This window comes from Ornithorhynchus anatinus, chromosome X5 (genome assembly GCF_004115215.2).
Source record: "Ornithorhynchus anatinus isolate Pmale09 chromosome X5, mOrnAna1.pri.v4, whole genome shotgun sequence".
Taxonomy (NCBI): Eukaryota; Metazoa; Chordata; class Mammalia; order Monotremata; family Ornithorhynchidae; genus Ornithorhynchus; species Ornithorhynchus anatinus.
Window position 1 is genome coordinate 29,266,528 of NC_041753.1, and position 4,732 is coordinate 29,271,259.

Sequence of the window (4,732 nt, forward strand, 5' to 3'; positions counted from 1 at the left end):
CCATACCACCAGGTAAAGGGACACACCATTGCTCTGTGTAAGTGCTGTAGACTGTAAACTCCCATGGTGACTGTAAGCTCCTGTCGGCAGGGATTATGTCTTCCAATTCTATTGTATTGTACTTTCCCAAGCACTTAGTACAGTGATCTGAGCACAATAAGCACTCAGTGCACACCACTGATTTACTGATTGATTACATAATAAAAGTTGGAAAGAAACAAGTGTTCAGATAGGCAAACCTAACAAGCTATTTCAGCAGGATAGCTTACTTTTTGCATAAAATGAAGGAAATAGGCACTGTGATGAAACACTGCATATTTTATGGTTCTTCATTGAAGGAAATTAGTAACAATCATATTTCATATTTCTCCTCTTACATTTTATTTCACCTAGGTATCCTTGTTACTTTTTGCAAATGGGTCTGATATTCTCAGTCAGCATGGCTGAGAGGTTTGTATGGGGTTAGGCTTGGTTAAGAATGGGGTAGGGTTACTAGAGCCATTCAAAAAGGAGCAGATCCCCACCCCAACCCCCAGGATCTTACAAATCTTTCCAAGGATTTTAGAAGGTTTTTTTTAGATTTTCATGGGAATCTGGAGTAGTGGAACTCTGAATATATTTGCTGCAGGACAGATGCAGGTAACTAAAAATCCCCTGCATGGGGAAACAGTATATCAAGTATTACCTGTGTTGAGATTGGGAGAAAAAGTGATTTATTTCTTGCAACAGTTAACTAGTCAACCCATAGTCATTCTTTCATTGGCAGTTCTCTGATAAACTGTCTAGTGGTTTCATTAGAGAAATATTAGCCCCAAATCTAAAAGTCTGCCATTTGTATCAACCAAAGACTCCAATTTTTTCTGCATGGGTAATCCCTGTTGTAAATAATCCAATTTGAAATTGCATTTTAAGATACCTGTGTGAAAAATAAATTTTATTTAGATATGATTTCCCTTGAACATATAAGAGCATGTGGCATTTATGATTATCAGAAGAATCCAAAAACCAAAGTGAATTCTCCAGCTGGAAGTTGAAATTCAAATATTACACCTAGTGTATATTTATCCTTTCTTCGGGAATTGTGTTGCCAATCACCTTGTACTTAGAATTATGTCCTCAGCCAAGAGCTTAGTCACATTTCTCTGGGTAGAGGAACGGGAAGAGTGGCCATTTATTCAAATATGTGTTTTAACCTCTCTGGGACAGTTTTCATCTAGAAGGAAGAATCAGAAAAGTGAGAATATTTGTAGGTACTTTACATCTGCTGAAGGCCTTGCTATCTTTTCCCAGCAATCTTGCTTAGCAGACCTGGTGAGGAAGGTTAATGGTGTCATTATCTGTGTCCTTAAGACAAGGAAGGCGGGGCTGAAATATTGGTCTTGTCTGCAGAGGGCAGTCACATTTCTGGGAAAGAATTTTCATTAGAAATCAAAAGATTTTCTCTGCAAGTCGATTGTGTCCAGAGCAAACCTATCATTAGGTGCCATGCTGACATTAATGGATTGCACTAGGCAGACAAAATGTGTGATTACAAGTTACTTACAACTAGTTCCACCTCTGAGCTCAAATCCGGGATTCTTGATGACAGCATGTCCTCCTGATCGACACATTATTTCAGAATCTTCCACCTCCCAGCCATTCCGAGGGACCTCAGGAATTCCCAGAGCCCAGTAAGGCTGGCCCTGAGGTAAAGAGGCAGTTCAGGATATTGTACCCTTACTTTAGCAGTTGCCAATCAAACATACTTCTAGGCCAGTGAGGAAGCATACACAAGAAAGAAACTCACTGTAAAAATGCCTTATCTGCCTTGGTTCATTGCAACAGAGGTAGTATCATTCCTACCATGGTTAACTGGCTGATGTGAGAGATATTGTCAGAGTCAAAAAGACTCTTTCAAGCTGGCATTCACTTTTCCCCATGCATGCACAGCATTTGAATGTTTCCCAGCTGAAACAGTGGACTCTGAGACAGAGATAGTCTTTTGGTTGGGTTTGAGCTTTTGGAGGGTGGATAGAGTAAGGGGATAGAGTATATGCAGCAAAGGTGTTGCTCCTAGATAAAATAAAATTAGGCCATATACTCAACAAGGTGTGCAGGATAGCAAGTGTGAGGATAGAGGTTTGGAAAGCAGGAAGTGGAGCTAATGATGGGAACAGAGGGTTCTCAGGATGAGATTAGGAAAGAAAGTCTGGAAAACATGACAATTTATGGTAATCTAGAGAGGACAATCAGATGACAGAGAGAGAAGCAGGGTGGGGTAAAGGGGGAGGTAAGTACTTTATGCCATGGGTTTAAAATCAATCAATCTGTTGTAGTTATTGAACACATTGTGTGCAGAACACTCTACTAAGTGCTTGGGAGACTATGATATAACAGAGTTGGTAGGCATTTTCCCTGCCCACAGTGAGCTCACAGTCTAGAGGGGGAGGCAGACCTTAATAAATAAAGTTTATTTGGGGAACTCTCTGTGGGAAGAGAGCATGGACAGTGAAACCATCATAAATCCACTCTACACTTGCACTTTCCTGTCACTGTTGACAGTATCACCGTCTTCCCCCTGCCAACAACTAGCTACCTTGGTACCACCTTTGACTCTTCATTACCTTTTTATATTATGCTCTCCCAAAGGCGTAGTACAGTGGCTCTGCATTCAGAAGGTGCTCAATAATACTACTAATAATAATTATGGTATTTGTTAAGCATTTACTATGTGCCATGCACTGTACTAAGCACTGGGGTTGATACAAGCAAATAGGGTTGGACACAGTCCCTGTCTCATATGTGGCTCACAGCCTCGATTCTCATTTTCCAGATGAGGTAACTGAGGCACAGAGAAGTGAAGTGACTTGCCCAAGGTCACACATCATACAAGTGGTGGAACCGGAATTAGAACCCATGACTTTCTGACTCCCGGGCCCATGCTCTATCCACTCTGCTACTTAATTAATCTCTCACATTCACTCTATTGCTAAATCCTGCCTATTAATTCTTCAAAATATTGCAGGGATCCACCCCTTCTTCTATGTGCAAATTGCCACCTTGCTGGTTCAAAGTCTTATCATCTCCCCTACAGAGTACTGTCTCAGCCTTCACTGGCAGCCTCACTCTTTCCAACATCTCCCCTCTTCGTTCCTTACTACTCTGTGCTTTCTAAGTGATCTTTTAAAAATATCATTTAACACAAGTCTTTCCACTCTTCAAAAACCTCCAATGGCTCCCCATTTCTCTCTATATTAAACAGAAGCTCCTAACCATTGATATCAAGGTTCTCCACAAACTCCTTCTTACATTTCTGCTCTCTTCATCCACTATCCCTTAGCCTAAAGATCACCTTCCCATTGTTTCTTGCTCTCAATTCTCCTGTTTGACAGCTAATAGCTTATTCCCATCTCCTTGCCTGTAACACCCTCCCACTTCAAAACTGCCAAACTATGGCAGTTCTTCCCAACTTCAAAGCCCTCCCACAATCCCAACCCTTCCTAGATGCCTACCCTAATTAATCTCTACCACTCCAGATCAGGTCTTCCTGACAACCTTTAGCTCTGTATGTATGTATGCATGTATCTATGTATTTATCTATGCATCTATCTACATATCTACATCTATATATACCTATGCATTTGTATATGTATATATGTATGTATATTTTTGTATATATGTCTATATCTACATGTAGATATTTATCCTTAGTGTTTATGTTCATAGCAAGCCAGGTACTCCACTTTTTAATTATTCTTTTATTTATTCATCTTTCCATATTCTGGCTACTCTCATCTATATCTCTGTTTCTTTTCCCTGCTCCCACTGTTTGCAAATTATTTTGTGTTTTCCTGTCTCCCCAGCTAGATTGTACAATCTTTGAGGTCAGGGTTCATGTTTACTAACTCTTTTATCCCCTCCCAAGGGCTTAATACAATGCTCTTCACCAAGCAGACACTGAATGAATACTATTGATGATGGTGATGATGGAAGAATCAGCTTCTGTGAAGGCCTTGGATTAAAGTCAGTTCATTTTTCTACTATCCCTTCATAAAGTAGTCATTCAGAATTACACCTTTTGAATTCCCATGAAACTGTTCCCCTTGAACATAATGTCCCTTGGCTGACTAGAATGCCTGGAAACATGATATTTCACCAGTATGTCTTCATGAATGTCAGGATTCACTTGGACTTTACACAGGGCTAGATTTAGTGTCATGATCCTGAAAATGCCCAATATGACTGCCAAAGCCCTCTTGGGTATCATAAATTTCATCAATATTTGTAGTCCTAAATGGTTCTGGCCCCTCTCAGGGTTGCACCTGGAGAATTTCCAGTACTCTACCAGTCTTGACTACAGGAGGGAGAGTCAAGCAGAGGCATATCCATTCCATCCCTAGCTTGGCCAGTGGCTAGCAAGTGGAAGGCAATCTGCTACAAGTCAATACTCCCCTGTGCTGGGCAGCAGCAGCAAGGGAGAGAGTCGAAAGCAGAGACTAGAGTTTACTGCATGGAAGGAGGAAGTGGTAAACCATTTCTGTATTTTTACCCAGAAAACTCTATGGATACACTGCCGGGATGACTGCAGATGGAGGTGGGGCATTCTGAGAGAGATGGATCCATGGAATCTCTATGGGATGGAGATGACTTGACAGCATAAGAAATGGTTGTGATTCTAAATTGCCATGTTCAGAAAGTCAAGGGTCAGAAGGGGAATCCATTCCCCTTTAAAAACACCCATCGTTTGTTGAAA

General features: G+C 40.9%; 1 non-coding gene across 1 annotated transcript; it reads left to right on the plus strand.

Annotated features, from left to right (window-relative positions):
* Nucleotides 1-4,283: 4,283 nt before the first annotated feature.
* LOC114808424 lies at nt 4,284-4,421 on the plus strand. The gene has a single exon (XR_003756272.1). It is a non-coding gene; the product is annotated as a small nucleolar RNA SNORA7 (small nucleolar RNA).
* Nucleotides 4,422-4,732: the final 311 nt, after the last annotated feature.